This window comes from Sciurus vulgaris (assembly GCF_902686455.1).
Source record: "Sciurus vulgaris genome assembly, chromosome: X".
Lineage (NCBI taxonomy): Eukaryota > Metazoa > Chordata > Mammalia > Rodentia > Sciuridae > Sciurus > Sciurus vulgaris.
Genome location: NC_136471.1, coordinates 73041292 through 73064556, shown reverse-complemented (window position 1 = coordinate 73064556; position 23265 = coordinate 73041292). Strand labels below are relative to the sequence as shown.

Sequence of the window (23265 nt, the reverse complement as noted above, 5' to 3'; positions counted from 1 at the left end):
CCACACTACCTGTATTCTCTCAAACAATGGCACCACCACCCAGAATTTCCCAAGATAGAAGCCTGGGGAAACCACCCTTAATTCTGATCTCTGATTCGCACCTCACTTCTAGCCTCTTCTGCCTCTAAATATCTTTCAATATACTTGCTTTTTTCTAACTCCAAGTCACTAACTTCCTTAGTTAGACTCCTTTAATTTCTTACCTGATCTGTTTCAATAGCCTAAAGGTTTATTCAGGATTTTGTAAAACTCTAATCTTTTTTTCTGTGTTTAAGTTTTCAAAAAAATTTATTTGCCCTTTTTATTTTATTTTATTTTTTTAGCACTTCTTTCTTTCTTTATTTATTTTTATTATAAACAAATGGGATACATGTTGTTTCTCTGTTTGTACATGGAGTAAAGGCATACCTTTTGTGTAATCATAAATTTACAGGGTAATGTTGTTTGATTCATTTTGTTATTTTTTTCCATTCCCCCCACATGACAGTAGAGTATGTTTTGACATATTTATACAAACATGAAGTATATTTTACTGTAAATCGGACCACAGTCTTGTTAAACCTCTTATCTTGCCCCACTTTATATCCACATTTGGACCAACTGAAAATCTGCATGAAGTTCTTTGTAAGTCACCATTGCCTACAGAATAAATGCCAAAGGTCTTAGTTTAGCTCAGATAGATGCTTTATGATCTCCCTCTTCTATACCTTTTTTAGCTTCATGTTTCTTAATCACCCTCACCCTTAGCTCTAAATATAATAAAACAATTGTAAGTTGTTTATTGTTGATTTCCCCCTAGGGTAGGGATTATATCTTACTGAGTTACTTATCCTTTAAACCTATCTTATTGCATCACATGTAATAGGGGCTTAATAAATACTTATTGCATGAATAAATTATCGATCTTACAATTAAAAGAAAGGCTCCAAAAGGACTTTTTCTTTCTATTTATAGATAAAAACATGCAAGTTAAGTGATGTAATCCATTGTCTATTTTCACCTCTAATGTATATAGAAAGAAGCCTTCTGTTGACATGGGGCAAACAAAAAGGCCTTTATTAAGGTTCCAGTCTCACTACCAATGAATTGAGGGTCATTGAGTAAGGTAATTCACTTCTGTGCTTCAGTTTACTTCTTTTATGAAAGAAGAATGATGATATTAGCTGCACCAACTCCACAGAGCTAGTGGTGTCAAGGATCAAATGAAATAATGCAATATCACCTTGGAAAGAAGCACACAAACAGAATAATACTCTTGCTTTTGATCACTTTTGGAACAAGGTCGTTAGTATCAATTTGTTACATGGAATGTAAGGGATTATTATTTTGAGATTGGTATTGCAGTAACTTTTCATACTCATTCAGTTTTCAACTATATCAGGATTCGATAGAAAAGTGATTACTGAGTAAAATTTTTGAGTATAGTTGATTATGTAGTTGGCCTATATTATGCTGAAGTTTAAAAATTGCACCAACCAAATTTGCAGCTGTATGCCTGTAGTTTTCATGAATAATCTTGTGGAAAAATTTTGAGTTGTTGTTAGAACAAAATGAGATAATATATACAAATTATCTCACACAATACATCTCATTAAAATTATTTCACATCCATTTTTAATTGAACACATATGTCTTTAGAACCAAATATTCTTAGCTAGGCCCCTTCTTTCCTAGATGTTGAGGAAACCAAAGATGATAAGACAATATTCCTCTACTTTCAAGGAACCCACAGTTCCATGCAAATTCATTGTTAGCTCCCTAAAAGTGATGACTTTAGGGAATGGGACACAAAATAGGTTGTGAAAGCAGACTGCACTAGTTTTAAGCATAGATATGTATGTTTCTTATTTATCTTTGTATAATGCAAGACTCAGAAAATGTTTGTTGAACAAATAAGTAAATGAAGGATTGGAAAGTAAAAGAAGGTGGTACTTGGCTTTTTCAGATGAAAACACAGCTTAATTTTGGGCTATCCTTTCTGCTTCCCTGTTGTTGTTGTTTTCTTGGTAGAGTGAGAAGCCAAATGAAACCTGCAACAAGGCAGCCCCTCAAGATAACACTGACTTCCTGAAGCTGTCAATCCTTCTTTGTTCTAGAACTTGTATATGACCTCCTGTCTGAAACTTCCAAATGAATATGGAGCTCCCTTCTTAAAACACATGTCAACAGAAGTTTTCAAAGTAGAGATTTCTGGGACTTTTCTGAGGGGGTTAGTGGTAAATCCAAAATACAAGACCTCCTTAAGCAAGTCATAACCAGAACTGGGTCATCTTGATTTTGGTGAGTCAGAGATCATTTTTTAAAAAGTTTGCAGCTGCTGAGCAAGACAACTATGAGATCAAAATACTATGAAATTCTCAGTTTTTCAAAATATTTTAAAATCTATGATATTCGTTGATCCGTATGACACATTTTAAGAAAAACTGTAGATGTAATTATGTTCACCTTCACACAGATTTGAAAATGGGGATCTAGAGAAAAAGCCTCTTCTCATTCCTTCTTTTTCTTGCTTCTTTATGTCAAATTCCATGGTGATTAAAAATCAAACCATTGCATGAAAGATTTGCATAAAGATCTTTTTCTGACATCTTCCTCATGTCTCAATTTCCATACTGTCTTCAACTTGCAACTGCCTTTTTCCTCCACACATGCAAATATCTCAGTGCTGCTCTCTCCCCTACTTCCTCAACAGGAAAGCTTATGACCACACTCATATCTTCAGTTTGTTCTCTAATCTGATACTGAGAATGCAGCAAAATGTGTTTATGTGTATAAATGAGTGTTTTGGTTGGTGCTTTGTTCTCTTCACAGCATTCTACCTTTATCTCTAAGGTGTTTGACGTTCCCAAAGTGTCATTTAGTTCTCTGTGTTGCCCAAAGCATGTTTTTGAACAGTAATCACAGGCTTTGCAAAACCGCAGTGTATCCACACTGCACTCATCAGCAGTTAGGGCTTGCATTGTGTCCCCTCCCAAAGATATGTTGAAGTCCTAACACTTAGTATCTCAGAATATGACCTTATTTGGGAATGGGGTCATCATGGATTAATTAGTTAAGATGATTTCATACTAGAATAGGGTGGGTCCTGCATCAATATAACAGGTATCTTTATGAGAAGTGGGACTTTGGGATTAAGAAGAAGGTGGACATGTGAAGACAAGCAGAGATGGAGTAATATATCTAAAACCTCAGGAGTGACTGGGGCTACCAGAGGCTGGATGAGGCAAGGAAGGATCCTCCTCTAGAACATTTTCAGGAACCAATGCCATTTCAGTTCCTTTAATGCAAACTTCTAGCCTCTAGAGCTGTCAGGCAATACATTTCTGTATTTTAAAATTATATTTAGACTTTTAAAAATTGTTTTAGTACTGGGGATTGGAGGCAGGGCACTTTAACACTGAGCAACAAACATCCCCAGTTCATTTTAGGTTTTGTTTTGTTTTGCTTTGTTTTGTTTTGTTTTGAAACAGGGTCTTTGCTAAGATGTTGAAGATCTTGCTAAATTGCTGAGGCTGGTCTTGAACTTGAGATCTTCCTGCTTCAACCTTCCAAGTGGCTGGGATTACAGGTGTGAGCCACCACATGGGGCTTTGATTTTATTTTTGATTGACATAACATTTGTACATATTTCTGAAGCATAATGTGTATGATTTAATACATGTATACCAAGGGTAATGTTTAATTCTGGGTAATTATAATATCACCTTAAAATTTTATCATTTCTTGATGAAGAGTATATTCAAAATACTCTGTTAACTCTTTTTTAAATTTATATATTAAAGATATTTTAGTGAAAAATGGTATTATATTCCATACAATGAAATATGAACCAAGTTTTTCACAATGATTTAGACATCTTTCTATGTAGAACCATTAAAAACTATGTAGTATTTTAACTGTTTTTAGATATGTAATGCATTATTGTTGCCAGAGACCAGGGAGAGTGGATGGAAGGGGAGATGTGGACTGGTCAGTCAATGGGTAAATGTCTGGGATTTTAGGGTGTATTTTGACAAATTATACATAGGTGGAATGCAACTCATTACAATTCTGATCCAATTCTTGTGGTTGTACATGGTGTGGAATTACACTGGTTGTGCATTCATATATGAGCATAAGAAAGTTGTGTCCACTGTTGTTTTAAGTGTCCTAGTTGTGGTACTTTGTTATGGCAACCCTAGAAAACTAATGCTATCTATAGAGAGCATTTCTATATATTATACTACTCTTTCCTATATTCCAATTATTTTCCATTACAACCTTCTGTAGATTTCTTCAATAGATCCACTTCAACAAAATAAGCACCCCTGTGCCACAACTGCTCACTATCCATATGCCTTGCAGAGCCCATTGCTTCTGTATTTCTCACTAGTGCCCTGCAGATATCCTTAGAGCCTCCATATCTTTGCTGGTTCTATTTCCAGTGCCTAGAATTTTCTTCCTTTCTTACCAACCTAAATCTACTCACTCTTGATGGATTACCTGAGATACTCCCACTATTTTAAGTGAAGCCATCCTCAATTCCTCAAGTTGGAGCTACTTTTTCAGCTCCATAACAGCAATTAGTTTACACCACTGTTGTGCCACTTATTTCATTTTGCCTTGTATTACCATTAATTGCTTCTATGCTTGTCCCATGCATCCCACACCTCCTTATTTGATTGGAGAGTCTTCTGGTGGCAAAAAATGATAGTAATTTTCTCATTCCTCCTCAGTATGAAATTGTTCGGGGTTATTCATCCTACCAAGGTTTATTAAGTTGTTTGATGTCTCTCTTCATTGTTTATCAATTTTGGTTTTAAATTGTTCAAAATTTGACAAAAACCAACCATAATTTTCATTAAAAATTTACCTTAAACGAAGTTATTTTTACATAATACCAACCATTGGTGGGAGAGCAGGAGATCCTCATGAAAATTTGACCAAAATTATTCCGCTTGTTTGCAAATGGATGCACATAAGAACTTTAAGAAAAGGTTTTCTTTTTAAAAAAATCAACATTTTTCTATTGGTGCATTATTATAATTACATATAATGGTGGAAATTGTTACTTATTTGACCAAAAGAGAACAATGTAATTTGTTCAATTTCATTCCCTAATACCTCCTCTTTCCCTCCTCTTCTCTATCCACTGAGCCCCTTCTTTTATTCTACTTGTGTTCCTTCCATAGAAAAGATTTTCTTTAAGACCGTTTGTTCATTTTTCCTGGGCCAAAACTACCATATAGTTGTGACTGGATGATGATAAGATATTGTGCATAGTATCAGTAATCTTGTGCACTAGTTCTTCATGCTAAAAACCCTAATGAACTAAGTGTACAAATATCAGGTCTCAACATAATAAAGGCCACATATGACAAGCCCACAGTCAATATACTGAATGAAGAAAACCAGAAAGTAGTTCCTCTAAGTTCTAGATCAATACAAGTGTGTCCATATCAAGAACAAAACTGTTATTCAACGTAATTTTGGAAGTATGAGAGCAATTATCCAAGAGAAAGAAATAACAGACATACAAACAGGAAGAGAGAAACTTATACCTGTTTGCAGTTGATATCATACCAGATACAAAAAAAAACCCTAAAAACTCCACCAAAATAATATTTGAACTTATACATGAATTTGGGAAAGTTTCAGAATATAAAAATAAACATATAAAAACCAGAAACATTTGTATACAAATAACATGATTGAGAAAGAAATCATAAAAACAATCCCACTTATAACAACTAAATAAGAAAAAAATACTTAGAAATAAATTTAACCAATGAAGTGAAAGACTGCTACAATGAAAATTACAAAACACTGATGAAAGAAATTGAAGGAAACACACACACACACACACACACACACACACAAGGAAAGAGCTCTCACATTCATGGATTGGAAAAATTAATATTACAAAGTGTCCCTAGTTCACAGAGATTTACACATTCCCCATCAAAATACAAATAACATCCTTCACAGAATTAGAAAAAGAATCTTAGAATTCATAGGGAAATACAAAAGACTCCAAATAGTCAATGCAATCCTGTACAAAAAGAACAAAGCTGAAGCCATCATAATATCTGATTTTGGTATACTACAGAGCCATAGTAATCAGAATACATGTTACTGGCAAAATGGACACATACCAATGAAACAGTTTAGAGATCCAAATATAAGCCCACGAATCTATAGCCAACTGATTCTCAACAAAGACACCAAAAACTTACAAGGAGAAAGCACAATCTTTTCAATAAATTGGGCTGGGAAAACTGGACATCCATTTACAGATGACTGAAACTTGACCCCTACCTCACTGAAATGGAACAAACATTTGCCTCAGCTATCCCACTCCTCAGTTTATACCCAAATCAATTCAAAATGGACCAAAGTCCTAAATATAAGACCCAAAACTATGAAAGTACTAGAAGAAAACATAAGCACTTTAAGACATGGGTATAGGCAATGATTTTTTAGATATGACCCCCAAAGCATAGGAAACAAAAGAAAAAATAGACAAACAGGTTTACATCAAACTCAAAATGATCTGAAGAGTAAAGGAAACAATAAACAGAGTGAACAGATAACATACAGAATCAGAGAAAATATTTGCCAACTATTCATCTGGAAAAAGATTAATATCCTTTTTATATATAAAATATGTTTATATGTACATATATAGAAAGAAAAATCAAAACAACAAAAATCAAATAATTTAATTAAAAATGGGCAAATTATCTGAATAGGCACTTCTCAAAAGAAGAAATATAAATGGCCAAAAAATACTTCTTTCCAGAGTGGCTGCACCAATTTGTATTCCTACCAGCAATGTTTGTGTGTACCTTTCCCCCCACATCCTTGCCAACATTACTGTTGCTTGTATTCTTGATAATAACCATTCTAATTGGAGTGAGATGAGATCTTAGGCCACCCTAAGATTTGATTTGCATTTCTCTAATTACTAGAGATGTTGAACACTTTTTCATGTATTTGTTGATCGCTTCTATATCTTCTTTTGTGAAGTGTCTGCCCAGTTTCTTGGCCCATTTATTGACTGGGTTCTTTGTATTTTTGGTGTAAAGTTTTCTAAGTTCTTTATAAAGTTTGGAGATAAGTGCTCTATCTGAAATGCATGTGGAAAAGATTTTCTCCCACACTGTAGGCTCTCTTTTCACATTATTGATTGTTTCCTTTTCTGAAAAAAAAAAAAAAAGCCTTTTTAGTTTGAATCCATCCCATTTATTGATCCTTGATTTCATTTCATGTGCTCCAGGAGTCTTGTTAAGGAAGTCTGATCCTAAGCCAACATGATGAAGAATTGCTGCAGCCACTCTGGAAAGCAGTATGGAGATTCCTAAGAAAACTTGAAATGGAACAAACATTTGACCCAGCTATCTCACTCCTCAGTTTACACCCAAAGGACTTAAAATCAGCCTACTGCAGTGACACAGCCACATCAATGTTCACAGAAGCTCAATTCACAATAGCTAGATTGTGGAACCAGCCTAGATGCCCTTCAATAGATGAATGAGTAAAGAGACTGTGGTATATACATACAATGAAATATTATTCAGCCATAAAGAAGAATAAAATTATGGCATTTGCATAATATGGATGGAGTTGGAGAATATCATGCTAAGTGAAATAAGCCAATCCCCAAAACCCAAAAGCCAAATATTTTCTCTGATAAGTGGATGATGATACATAATGGGGGGAAGGAGGTAAGGGAAGAATGGAGGAACATTGGATTATGCAGAGGGAATTGAACGGTGGGGAGGGGACAAGGAGAAGGAAAGATAATGGATGAGGCAAACATCATTAACCTATGTACATATATGGTTACACAGACAGTGTGACTCTGCATTATGTACAGAGAAATGAAAAGCTGTATCCAATTTGTGTACAATGAATCAAAATAAAATAAAATAAAAAAGAAAATGGGGCACATATATACAATGGAATATTATGCAGCCTTTTTTTCTCACATTTTTTAAAATTAAAAATCATAAATTTACATAGGGCAATATTGTTTGATTCATTGTATTATTTTTTCCCTTCCCCCCACCCCTCCCACCCCTATTTTCCCTCTATACAGTCCTTCCTTCCTCCATTCTTACCACCCTCCTTATCCCTAACCCTAAACCTAACCCTAACCCTAATGCTAATCCCTCCTACCCCCCATTATATGTCCTCATCCGCTTATCAGCAAGATCATTCGTCCTTTAGTTTTTTGAGATTGGGTTTTCTCACTTAGCATGATATTCTCCAGTTTCATCCATTTGCCTGCAAATGCCATAATTTTATCATTCTTCATGGCAGAGTAATATTCCATTATATATATATGCCACAGTTTCTTTATCCATTCATCAACTGAAGGGCATCTAGGTTGGTTCCCCAATCTGGCTATGGTGAATTGAGCAGCTATGAACATTGATGTGGCTGTATCTCTGTAGTATGCTGATTTTAAGTCCTTTGGGTATAGGCCAAGAAGTGGGATAGCTGGGTCAAATGGTGTTTCCATTCCAAGCTTTCTGAGGAATCTCCACACTGCTTTCCAGAGTGGCTGCACTAATTTGCAACCCCACCAGCAATGTATGAGTGTACCTTTCTCCCCACATCCTCGCCAACACCTATTATTGCTTGTGTTCTTGATAATCGCCATTCTAATTGGGGTGATATTATGCAACCTTAAAAAAGAAGACTATCCTGTCATGTGCTCTGACATGGATGAAACAAGGACATTGTGATACATGAAATAAACCATTCCCAAAGGACAAATCCTTCATGATTCCACTCATATTAAGTACTGAAAGCAGTCAAAATCATAGAAACCTAATATATCATAGTGTTTTCCAGGGACTGGGGGAAGAGGAGAGGGTTTAGTGGGTATAGAGTTTCTATTTTTTGAGATGAGAAAAGATCTATAGATCTGTTGTATAACAACATGAACACACTCAACACTACTGAATGGTTCACTTAAAAAATGATTATGATGGTAAATTTAATGTTTTATGTTCTGTCCACAATAGATTAAAAAAAAATTCTGAAAAAAATAAATGCCAAAAACATGTAAAAATGCTCAGTATATTTAGGTCTTAGGGAAATGCAAATCAGAAATACAATGATATCATCTCACCCCAATTAGAATAGCTACTATAAAAACATATAAATGATGGTGAGGATGTGAAGTTAAAGGAGCTCTCTTCTTTGTTGATGGCAAGATAAATTTGTACATCCATTATGTAGAACAGTATTGAGGTTCCTCAAAAATTTAAAAATAGATCTACTATATAATCCACCTATTCCACCTTTGAGAGTATATATTAATTAACTCAAGTAAGGATATCAAAGATTTTTTTGCACACCCATATTTATTGGCACACTATTCACAATAGCTAAAATATCAGGTCAACTTAGATGTTCATCAGTGGATGAATGGATAGAGAAAATATGATATATTTACACAATGGAATATTATTTACCCTTGAAGAAGATAAATATTGCATAATTGATGGAACTGGAGATAAACCAGCCAGCGAAAGACAAGTATCTCATGTTTTCTCTCTCATATGAGGAAGTTAAACAAGAAAAATAGTTTATTTGAATATAGAATAATAATTACTAAGAGTTTGAGATGGGAGCTGGGAGATTGAATTTGATCAGCACACAGTGTATGCATGCATGAAAATATGACACTGAACTCCAGTACTGTGTGCAATACATGTTAATCAAAATAAAATAAAATAAAAACTAGACAGTTTTAAACCATTGACAAGATAAATCTCAGAAAGTGATTTTCATTTTGAAGAAATCATAAGCAAATTTACTAAACCCAAAGGATTGGCAGGTCTGAGACCAATTCATTTAGGAAGTGTCTAGGTGCGACTGCTAGAATGTGTTTTTAAAAATTTGTTTGCTTTTCTCCACAATTTTTTTTTTAGTTTTATTGGAGCTACTTTTTAAACTCTTTCCATTCATACTTGATCTGCTATTTGTCATTCCTAAGTAAAGCTATATATGTCTACCACTTTGAATTTCTCAGAAAATCTACTTTTCCCCAAAGTATACCTCCTTCCCTTTCATGTAAGAGGCATTTTCTATGTTTTTCAGGGCCCATGATCTTTCCTCCCATGGAGATGGAGCAGGTTGAGACACATAGACAAGGGGACAATTCCCAAGGAGAGGTCATTGGTTGTAAGAAGAGGGGCAATGGAAGGGTTGTTGATGCTGGGAAAGGAGAAAGGAGATTGATTATTAAGTAAAGGCTGAAGAAGGTGGTAACCAGAGATGTCCAGAGAATTTGCTGTCCTTCATTCTGGAGAAGATTAATCAATGTGATCAGTGGTTCTGCCCCTACTATAGCTGCTCTTGTTCTTGAAGAATAAAGATATTAAATTGGTCAATTATTGAGGGTAACAAGCAGAAGGCAGGTCAGGCAGAAACCCAAAAAGGAGAAAAATAAAACTGAAGGGAGAAAAAGTTGAAGTGGAGTATCAGTGGGAAAGGAGAAGAAGTAACGGCAGTCTGTAGGATTTGAATCAATTGGAATATATTATTAAGCAGGAAGGGAGTAAAACAGGAAGAAATATAGCTAAAAAGTAAGGAGGAGTATCCCAAATGGTAACTTTGTCTATAAAGGCATAGAAAGGTTGAATAAGTATGACTAAAGAATAATAGTTGTCATCTCAGGCCTGAGTGTTTTAGGACAGATCAGACATTTTGTAACAATACCTGAAATAAATACCAATCTTCTAGATGAGAAACAGGTCCAACTCCTTGCAGAGATGTGTATTCTTATCAATGAAAACGACAATAAAATAGGGGCTGATACCAAGAATTGCCACTTGAATGAAAACATTGAGAAAGGATTATTACATCGAGCTTTTAGTGTCTTCTTATTCAACACTGAAAATAAGCTTTTGATACAGCAGAGATCAGATGCTAAAATTACCTTTCCAGGTTGTTTTACCAACACTTGTTGCAGTCATCCATTAAGTAATCCAGGTGAGCTTGAAGAAAATGACGCCATCGGTGTAAGGTGAGCAGCACAGAGGTGTTTAAAAGCCGAATTAGGAATTCCTCTAGAAGAGGTTCTTCCAGAAGTAATGAATTATCTAACACGAATTCACTATAAGGCACAATCTGATGGTATCTGGGGGTAAACATGAAATTGATCATATTTTGTTTGTGAGGAAGAATGTAACTTTGAATCCAGATCCCAATGAAGTTAAAAGCTATTTTTATGTGTCCAAGGAAGAACTAAAAGAACTTATGAAAAATGCAGCCAGTGGTGAAATTAAGGTTACTCCATGGTTTCAAATTATTGTGGACAATTTTCTCTTTAAAATGGTGGGATAACTTGAATCATTTGAATCAGTTCATTGACCATGAGAAAATACATAGACCAAATGAATGATGATTGAAAAATTTCCTTACCTAGTAAACTTAGGATGACTTTTTTGTGGTTTTAAAATTGGATTCCCTCTTAGAACTTCCATGATATTTGGATACCTTACAACCAGAGTTCATGTGAGAAGAAAACAATTGACAATTTTGTTACACACCCCATCCTACATGCTCTGTTATTTGTAAAAGACATTTATGAGAGAGAATCGTAAAATGAGAGCAAATAAAACTTGAATTGTACAAAAAAAAAAGAATAATAGTTGATTGCAACAAAGTACACGTGAATTAAAATGAGGGAATCACAAAGGGTGAAAATACTCAGAAATATACAGATATATAAACCTCTAGTAGCAGAAGAGTGGGATACAAAAGTCCTTGAGATCTCCTAGCAGTCAATTTCCAGGAGATGGTAATATTTTGCTTTCATTCTATAATTTTATTGCTTAGGCTACTGTCTTTTAAAGTATGTGGGCTCACATTCATTGGCTTGCAAATTTTTCATTGCAGAGACTTTTTAAAAAGTTTTTTAAAGTCTGTTTACAACAACATTAAAAGAATTTTTCTGATATCCAAAATACAGAATCTTCTATTAAACAATTCCTCAGTCAATAAATACTGGAACTCTGCAATGCTGAAGAAACTAAGAAGGATGTATAGTAGCAACATCATTTATAGTCTTGGTCTAGTGGCTGGAGTCTTAATTCTGACATATCATCTAAGGGATTTTTAGGATATGTCAACCTTTCAGCCTTGTTTTGTGCATTGAAGTGTAGGTAGATTTTAGACAGGCATAGATAGAGTGGGATGAAGAAATATTTTGAGTGGATAGAGACAATAATTACTGCAGAGGCAGGAAAACAGCAGTAGATATAAAAGATGGGAAGGACAGGGACAATATATGGGTGGTCTTAAATGTCAAACTAAGACATTACCAAATTAAATAATTTTTTTTTTTTGCAGTACTGGGGATCGAACTCAGGGCCTTGTGCTTACAAGGCAAGCACTCTACCAGCTGAGCTATCTCCCCAGCCCTAAATAATTTCTTTTACCACTTCAGCCAGGGTTGATATCAGCTTTGGGCAGTGATTCACATCTTGATTCCTATCTCCTAGTAGAGGTGAGGGCTTATGACAAGGCAGAAACCCTTGGATGGGAGTAAAATCTGAGGAATGCTTATATTTGAGCCAGGGCCTGGGGCAGAGGTACTATAGAATGAATCCTCAGTATCCCTAAAGCTGTTATTTTATTGAGCCCTTATAAGGTTCCAGTCCTTGGGCTATGCATGTTGCATACTCTCAGGTAGTTACATTATCTCACATAATTTTCACTACTGCCCTATGAAGGAACAGACTCAGAGGGTTTAGAACACTTCTCCAAAGTCACACAGGAACAAGAGCCAGGCAGTCTGATTCCATAGCTTAAATTCTTTTGTTGTTGAATTAATTATTAATTTTTAAATTTTCGTCATGATGTATCATTATTCCAGTAGACAAAATTTTGCATTTGAAATGGCTACACTGTATGTCACTGAGGAGTGGCTATAAATGAGAGTACCTTATGGATCCTTTTACCTGAATCTGGAATCAAGAGATAAGGACCTCAGTTAAAACTGCTCAGTAATGTTATATTACTATGTAATTAAAAAAAAGAATGAAATCTTGATAAACTCAACATGAATGAATCTCTAATTATGCTGAATAAAAGTAGCCATACAAAAATGAATACATTCTATATGGTTCCATTTATAGAAACTCTAGAAAATGAAAATTAGTCTATAGTGATAGGCTTGCCTAGAGACTGGTGAGGGGAGGAATGGATTTATTACAAAGGAACATGAAGAAACATTTTGGGGATGAATATATGATTATCTCAATTGTAGTGATGGTTTCATGGGTGTCAACTGATCTTGTCAAATTGTGCACTTGGAATATGGACAGTTTATTATAGGTCAATTGTGCTCCTCTCTCTCTCTCAGTAATATATTATTGGCTGGGAGCACAGCTCAGTTGGTGGAGTGTTTGCCTCTCATGCACAGGGCCCTGGTTCAATGCCCAGCACCACATACAAACATACACACACACACACACACACACACACACACACACACACAAAATAATAATGTATTATTTCCAGAAATAGGCTTATTTCTCAAGTGACTCTTCAATTATTGACTGGCTCACTAATTTGGTGAGGGAGGCTGTTTCTCGAGACTGGGCTTCCTACTTGCTTCAAATATCAGCTCAGAAGAGAGGAATTTTGTTTTCACTGTACTGTGAATATAAAAATCATATATTTAAGATCTTATGGCTGTGACCTAATGAGTATATTTCCTTTTTCAATTTAATGAATATATTTGCTTTTCAATTTAATTTCACAAATCTTGGGAAAGAGACAGCATAAGAAGTCAAACCAAGAACATATTCTAAGTAGATGGTGTTGTATGGAGCTTCATTACTGCTTTCTGAAATTAAGATTCTATCCTATATGAAAAGTGACACTAAAATTTTTTAAATTTAAATTTTAAAACTGATACATAAAAGCATAAAAGTTGTACATAGTAATGTGCGAATACATGTATGTATTATGTGATGTTTAAATCAGGTTGAACTTTTAACTCCTCAAACATTTACCATTTTTAATGGTGAAAACTTTCAAAATATTTCTTCTAACTTTTTGAAAAGCACTGTACATTGTGGTTGTCTATAGTTGCTGTACTGTGTAATGGTATATCAGTTTCTTGCAAAGTTTTTTTTAAACCTTCTAAAGTATTACTCTCATAGCAGCTCTGGGGAGCTTGGCATAGGATATTAACCTCTAAGGAATATGAATATAACTTTGGATTAAATTAGGAATTATTTTCACAACAATGTACAAATATGTATATGTATATATATGTATGTGCGTACAAGCACACACATATACACAGAGAAATGATATTTGGCATGGGTGACTCATTCTGTTGTTAGTGTGATACTTGAATAAGTTAGGGAGGTCTGCCTCAAAGTAATTCCTGCTTAATTCTTGAAACTTCATCATTCAAGATCTAGGCCTTGGGTTAAGCAATACCTTCCTTTGTTCTCTTTTTAAAGGAAACTTGCCCTGACAGCATTAACCACTTAACAGTTCCATGTGAACAAATACAATGCCCATAGGAACACTGGCATCTTCACAGGTTGCCCCATGCTATCCTACTTATAGGCAATTACAAAATCTTTTCCTGTCTTAGACTGACTAGAGAAGCAATTCCTATTATCACCTTCAAGTATTTTTGTCCTCTTTCTTGAGTTCATCATCAGTTCTCCTAATCCTCCAGTTTTCAACCACTTCTTTCCTTCCTGACTCCAAACTCTCCACTATCCAACAACTGTCAGTCTCTTTCTTGGAGAATTCCTTTGAGTTCTATATAGGTAATAATATATGGCTGAACTGGCCTTGCTCTGAAAAAACAATGGCAGGACCACATTAGATGCTAATTTTTAAAATTAAAGATTTTTTTTGTTGTGCTAGGGATTGAACCCAGGACGTTGTATGTGCTAAGCAAGCACTCTACCAACTGAGTTATATCCCCAGCACAAAACTAAAGATTTTTGAGCACTTTCCCTATCCTCCTTTTAAATGACTGAACCTCCCTCATGAATTATATATTTTTTGGATACATACTCTGTGCCACTGCTGTTCCTTATCCAGGACCTTGTCCCTAACACCTGGTAATGGAATCTTCTGCCATTTATTCAGAATTTACTATGTGTGAAGTACTTTGTTAAACAATTTATGTTTTTTCCTTTACTCTCATGATGAATGAACCTTATTTGTGAGGTATTATCTCTACTCTAGAGATAAGGAAGTCCAGGCTCAAAGAATTTCAGTAATTTGCCTTAGGTCATTTAGTAATCGGCAGGCTGCATTCCTAGTATAGACCAGAACTTTCCCTCTGTCTTTTCTTATTTCTCTGTTCCAATATTATCTGCTTTGCGCCATCCCATTCCTTCAGGGCCTGGATTCTTCTGACCAGGGGCAGCTATGCTTATTATCCTTTCCTCTGTGGGAAACAGCCAAACCCTCTCAACCTCTACCTCCAGGTCTGCTTCTGCTGAATCCTCAAAACAGCTGGGATCATTCTGCATTCTCAGCTTGCTTTCTGCTTAGACTTAACTATACCAATTTCACACACTTTCATTCATACCTACCCCATTTAGGAATCAATGTGTGGCATCTCATTGAAACAGGGTATCAGATTATCTTCCACACTCCCAATTTTTTTGAATGTTCTGGATAGCAGAGGGTTTGCTAAACATGGGAAATCTAATTAACATGCAAATTATTTTGCAATAAATATAGACTGAATAGAGTATAGTATAGTAAAAATATATTTCTTTGGAATCATCTAGTTCGGAATAATGACATATCTGTGTGACCCTGGGTAAAATTACACTGGTCTAGGTCTCTTCTTTCATCTATTAGAGTAAGGGTATAGGCCCTTTACTTCCTGAACCCAAAAGCTCTTTGTTGTTCAAGGCATCATTCCAGAAGGAATTATCTATTTATTAGAGTTGGTTCAGGATATGTGGCATATTCGCCATCTATAGACTAGACAATCTTTAAGGTTCCTTCCAGTAGAAACTTCTTAAGGGATATATTGCTTTATTTCTGTGTCTCATCACTAGATCATTGCACTGTATTGCTTTAGAATTAATATTTGAACAGATTTTGTTATTTTGCAAATAGCACATTGTTATTGCATAGTAAATTTTTTATCTTAAAGTGGATAATTTTTAAAATGAAGAAAAATTCAAAATACATTACATTTTTGTAACTCTGATGTGGAACTTCTTCCCTTTATAATATACCAGTTGCTTCAAAAATGGTACTTAGGTAGGCCTTATTTAGCTGATATTCTAAAAGTCCTTCCTCTGTTAGTTATTTGTGGCACAGCTTTGGGAAAGACACTTTAGCCTGCTGTGTCTCATCTGCCCATCTAAGGATGCTGGAAAAAATGGCTTATAGGAACCTTTCTAACTTTGATATTCTTTTATTTTTGAGGAGTAAATGATAACTGATTTACTATTACATCTCTGGAGGAAATGGGAATTAGGATGGACAGAAGGCCCAGGAAGGGCAGTGGTACTAATATATTTTTATGGAGTACAAATATTTTTATGGGGATTATAACTCTCACAGGTGGGATTTTAGATAGCAATAAACTGATGAGGGAGAAATGTTTTGGGTGTCTGAATATTCCAGGTGTTCTTCAAGCCATATCTGATTGGTGTGCCTCTTCTGTAGTTACTTGTAGACATAATGAGAAGTTTCACTTCATTTCACTATGTAAGAGATGGAAAGACAGTGTTTGTGTGTGTGTGTGTGTGTTGCATGTGTGTGGTGTTAAATTATATAGAAACTAAACCTGGGTAACTGGTTATGTTGTCAGACACCTTTCTGGGTTACTGAAGAAGATAATTGTGAAGATTCCTTCCTGATAAATCTAGACCTCCACCTGTCATCAAAGAACAGCATCCTGCCTTAGGAATACAAGAGCTCTTTTAATTTGATAATTATGATTATCTTTTTATTAGCCTCAAATGAGTCCTTCCTAGGCAACAGACTCAATGATCTCTAAGGAGGCTGCACAATTTCTACTTTTCCAGGTAAGGAAGAGTGAATGTTAATATAAGTACATCAGTGAAAACTGTGTCCAGTGCTTTAGCATTGCTGAAGTGTTCCCTGCTTTCTTGGGGGTGAGGAGATGTTATTTGCCTCTAAATGTAACCACAATCAAGTTACTTAATATTTCTCAGTTTCCTCATTTGAGAATTAAAGATGAATCATACTTACAGGAAACCATATGACATAGCAAAAATGAACTGTGCTTTGGGAATTAAGAGACATGTATTTTAGCCTTGGTTCTACCACCTAGTAGCTAGTTGTAAACTCCTAAACAAGTTACATTAATTCTGTGGCTGCCAATTTAGTTGCTTATGATACTTGTCTTATTTATCATTTAAATGTATTAAGTGAAAATCCTGGGGATAATAGAAAGCTCTAGTCAAAAGTATGTCAATGGAATTTTAACCTTATATGGCTATGGATAAATTACTTTCTACTGGCAAGAAAAAAATTTTACTTTTTTTTTTTTTTTTACTACAAATGTGGCATATTCCTAATGTTAGAAAAATTAGAGTAAATAAGCTAAGAGGAAAAGAGCATCTCTCATTTTATTCACACAGATAGCCATATTTAGCCCTTTGGTATCTGTCTATTACCCTTCTTTAAATACACACACACACACACACACACACACACATACACACACACACACACACACACACACAGAGGCTCCTTAACTTACAATGGAGCTAAGTCCTGATAAACTCATTGTAAGTTGAAAACATCACAAGTCAAAAATTAATTTAATAACCTAACCTAGTGAACAGCTTAGCAGTATGGTACACTGGATGGGATTGTTTGTTTATCCTCTGAGTGTGGCTGACTGGAAGCTTTGACTGTCCAGCATTGCAAGAGAGTATCATACTGCATATTGCTAGTCCAGGAAAACATCATAATTCAAAATACAAAATATGGTTTCCACCAAATGTTTGTCAGTTTTCTACCATCATAAAGCTGAAAAACTATTAGTTGAACCAAAATCAAAGACCATCTCTAACTACCTTTCTCCAACAATGACAGCATACCACTTATATTCTTTTTTTGAAAAAATAATTTTATTATGTATATTAAGGCACACAACATATTATGGGATAGCAAAATGGTTACTATAGTGAAGAAAATCAATGTATCCATCACCTCACATAGCTACCCATTGTGTATGTTTGTGTGTAGGGTGGGGAAAGAGCAGTTAAAATCTACTTATTTAGCAAAAATCCTGAATATGATATGGTATGAATAACTATAGTTTTCATGTTATACATTAGAACTTGAGATTTGTTCATCCTTCATATTTACTACTTTGTATTCCTTGGCCTGCATCTTCCCATTTCCTGTTCCATATACCACTGTTTTTTCTCCTTCCCTTTATTATTATATTATTATATATTTATTGCACATATGAGATCATACAATATTTTCCTTTGTGTCTGGCTTATTTCACTTAGCACAATGCCTTCCATGTTTTTTCATGTTGTGGCAAATGGCAGGGTCTCCTTCATTTTTATGACTGAATAATATTCATATACATGCACACTTATATGCACATACTACAACTTTTTAAAATTTATTCATCCATTGATGAACACTTACATTCTTTCCATACCTTGGGTATTGTGAATAATGATGCAATGAACATAGGAGTGCAGATATATTTACAAGGTAGTCATTTCATGGGAATGCTCAGAAGAGGTATTGCTGAATCACATTGTAGTTCTATCTTTAATTTCTTTAGGAATCTTAATGTTTTCCATAATAATTGCACCAATATACATTACCACCAATAGTATATAGGGTTCCTATTTCTCCACACCCTGGCCATCACTTGTTATCTTTTTCCTTTTTGATAGCCATTCTAATGGGTGTAATGTGATATCTCAGTGGTTTGGATTTGCATTTCTGTTATGATTAATGATGTGGTGAGCACATTTTTATATACCCACTGCTCATTTTTTATGTCTAATTGGGAGAAATGTGCATTCAAGTCCTTTACATATTTTAATAGGGATATTTGTCTTTCTGTTACTGAATTATATGAACTATTTATAAATTTTGAATATTAACCCCATATCACATATATGGGTTGCAAATATTTTTCCTAGTCCTAGATAAAATGATATTTTTCCTGTTTTCCTAGATAAAATGTCATCTCATTTTGTTGGTTTCCTTTACTATACAGAAGTTTTCAGTTTGATGTGTTCTCATTAATTTATTTTTGTTTTTGTAGCCTAAGCTTTTGTGCGAGTTCCTCAAAATTATTGTCAAAGGTAAGTCAAGGTGTTTTCCCCTCTTTTCTTCTAGGAATTTTATGGTTCAAAGCCTTATGTTTGGGACTTTTATATATTTTGAGTTTTTTTATGGTATAAAACGAAAGTCCAATTTCATTCTTTGTATGTGGAAATTCAACTTTCTCCTCACCATTTATCAAAGAGACTGCCCTTTCCCTGTTGTGTCTTACTGGTGACCTTGTTGAAGTTACTTGACTATATATGTATTGAGATTTACTTCTGAGCCCTTTATTCTGTCCCACTGGCTTAAGTGTCTATTTTTATGTTTTGAAGTGCATTGCATTTACTTCTGTTTTTCCTCAGGGTTCTTTGGCTCTTCAGAGCCTTCTACGGTTCCATACACATTTTTGAATTATTTTCCCAGTTTTGTGAAGAATGACATAGGGATTTTGATAGGAATTGCATTGAATCTGTATATTGCATTGTGTAGTATGGACATTTTAACAATATTAATTCTTCCTATCCATGAGAACAGGATGTATTTTGTTTTCTATTTATTTAGGTCTTCTTCAGTTTCTTAGGAGGGCAATTCATGATAGCTGAGTTATGGAACCAGCTCAGATGCCCATCAACAGATGAATGGATTAAGAAAATGTGATGTGCACATACCCAAATAGAGTTGTACTCAACTATAAAGAAGAATGAAAGTATTGCATTTGCTGGTAAATGGATGAAACTGGAGGACATGGGGTAAGCGAAGTAAGCCAAACTCAGAAAATCAAGTGTCGGAATGTTTTCTCTCATTTTCATGTATATTCTTTCAAACTCTGCTTCATTCCCAGTTAACGTTTCAACATGTATATATTTCTATTTCATTTGATGACTTTGTTACCTTAATATTTACTTTAATATTTAATGACTCCATTGTATTCTTTTGTTTGAACTTGCCATAATTATTAAGGATTTAAAAATTGTCAATATGTTTTGTTCTAGTTGAGTTACATTTTCACAAGCCCATTATATGCTTTCTAGGTTGGTTCAAAGAGCCAATCCTTTCTGTTTAAAAAGAATACATAGTGTGGAATTATTCTTCACTTATAATTTTGCAACTCATGTTGTTCATGTTGTCTCTGCTAAATAGGAATGTTTATTCTCTTCCAAACTTTGGATGTGATGATGTATTTGACAGCAGCTCTGTCACAAATAAACTACTTGGCTTTGTACTACATGGGACAAATGCTAAATGAAGCACACCATTGATCTTAAGTGCTTACCTCTCTCCAATTCTCCAAGCCCATGAAAAAGAGCATTGAGTCCAAGAAAGTACAACTTGACAAACTTGGAGATGATTCAGAAAAGATGATACAAAAACATTTTATAGCTTAATTTTGTGGCTGCAGCAAACAGAGTGTGTAGCCTCCATGGATGTTTTGAAATCTGGTGAAGAGAACACTGTACCAGAAGTCAGGAAGGGATCTTCTAGTTTCAAGTCAGGTGCGAACTTACTATAGGCTTGACAATAAATTACTTCTCTTTTCTGGAATGCAATTTCATCATCTGATAATGGAGTGGTGGTAATAGAAGGTTGTATGAGCTTCCTGTATTGAAAAGAATCTCTGAAGAACACAATTTATGTGTGCTTCACAAGGAAAAATGTAGGCAATATCTATGAGCCTATGTAGTGGGTAGACCTAAAGGGTGAGATTTTAGAGAAGGCATCATTTTCTTTGTTCATAAATTTATTTCCTCTATCTGTTATGTAGCAAGTGTTCAATAATTCTTGTTGTTTTAAATATTTTGGTGGGTGAGAATTACCCTCAGCAAATTTCAAGTATACAGTGCAATATCATTAACCACACTTGCAATTCTATACCTTAGATCTCTAAAAGTTTTCATCCTACATAACTGAAATTTTATATTCTGTGACTTACATCTCTGCATTTCCCTGACTCCTCACCCCTAGTAATCATCATTCTTCTGTTTGCTAAGAGAGACATAAATTGAATATTTGCAAAATATTAAAGGGTAACTCAGTCTTCTAGTAAAAGTGACAAGACTACTGTTACTTGAGTCATACCAATCTGGACATCAGAGAATTGTGACAGCTCTCTAAATTCTTCCTCTCTGTTACCCAATTCCATAGCCAGTTAGTGCCCTTGGCATTTATGGTAAGTTTTTTTTTTTCAGGGGGATGACTGCCTTCGTGCATGCAATTGTAGGGAAATAGGCCAGACCCTATTTGAAATTCAGAGGGACAGCTGATTAAATATATATTATATTTGTCTTTAGGTATAAACTGGTGAATTAAGAATACATTTGAAGGGCAAGGTTCAAAGAGATGATTTTAATGGATCTACATTCAAGGAAACAGACCTCTAATGTGGTGTGTTAGGGAAATCTGACCTGGGCCATGTCCTGATTCAACTATTCCATTGCTGACTTAAATGGGGACATAGACAATATGGTGATCAAACACACAGATATGCAGAACTGGGAGAGAGTTAATATATTTCATGACATAAATAAGATACAGAAAGACATCTTGTATTTTATATGGACATTTACTGTGTTTGTATAATTTACATGATATGAGAAAGAGGTGCCTGAGAGTAGGAATCAGAGATTTGTTATTTATTAGCATTATTATTCATTACTATTTTGCCTGCAGGATAGTTAGACCAGATAATCTCTTGACAACAAAACTACTGTGTGTGTGTGTGTGTGTGTGTGTGTGTGAGAGAAAGAGAGAGAGAGAGAGAGAGAGAGAGAGAGAGAGAGAGAGAGAGAGAGAGAGAGAGAGAAACTTGTTTAGATCTGGATTATTTTACCAGGTAGGAATTAATCTAAGAGAATTATGCCGTTAGAATTAACATAAATCATTAGATTTCCCTTGAGTTTCTGGCAGGGAATTGCCTATTATAATGATTTGGGAGAAATATTACAATGTTAGATAATGGCACTGTCTCTTTAACAACAACCAAAACTTTCTGACCATTGGAATTTCTATTCCTTTAATTCCTCAAGGCAAGAGTTGAACTTATCATAAGGATCCCTTTTAGAATCTTTTGATTTGAAAGAATTTAGGAGATTTGTGGAACCTTATAATGCTTACGCTAGATAACATTGTGACATTGAGAATGGAAAAGTCACAACCTGGAGCTATTTGTAAGCCTAATGCAGGAGTTAATTTTAGAGCATTTATTTCCTTTTCCAATTTGTTCTCTTTCCATAGAAATTGGAGCCACTCACTGTTTTCTGCCACCAGCTGCCCTGTTACATTGATGAGGGAAATAGGCAGAGAATACCCCTTAGATCTAAATGAGGGGAAAAAGAGCAGGTGACAGAATTCATGTACTGAAATATGCCGGGGGTCTGTTCACCAATCATTCTCCAATGGCAGATCCATGAGGACAAATAAATTAACTGTAGACCAGCAGCTAACAACAATCCCTTTCATACCAGTTAGCATATGCTCCTGGCTAAGTATGAGATTTCTGTGCCACAGGTATTATATTGTTAGGGCAAGTCCTCACAGCTTGCCAAATATTTTACCTCAGCAGAAACTAGATGGTCTGAGAAATGTTGATGAGCCATGAAATTAGAAGTAGTTAGTGACTTTGAAGAAAATACCTACTAAAAATATTCTAAGCAGGGAAGTATTTCTGGAAGGACCATGGCTATGGGTTCCCAAAACTATGATAACACTGTTTCAAAGTTTCAGATTTTGGGGATCTCCCCTGCTTGCTGTCCCAGGCTTGGTCCTTTCCCCTTAACTCCTTGCAGTCTCCAACTTATTCCTTTCTTTGACCAATTGGAAAGAGTCTGTAACCAAGAGTCCATAAATGTGGGTACTAGTTCTGGCTTTGTCATTGATCCTCAATTTGCCCATCTAAAAATTGTACATAGCTTACAGTGTACAGTTGTGGGGTGGTTTTTTGAGAAAACTGAACATGAAGGTCAATGGGCCACATAGATACAAGGTGAT

The 23265-nt window shown here is 35.0% G+C and overlaps 1 pseudogene across 1 annotated transcript; it reads left to right on the top strand.

The window, feature by feature from the left end:
- The first annotated feature begins 10667 nt into the window (after positions 1-10667).
- On the top strand, positions 10668-11546 carry LOC306650594 (isopentenyl-diphosphate Delta-isomerase 1-like; annotated as a pseudogene). Its single transcript has one exon. The product of its transcript is annotated as an isopentenyl-diphosphate Delta-isomerase 1-like (transcript).
- Positions 11547-23265: the final 11719 nt, after the last annotated feature.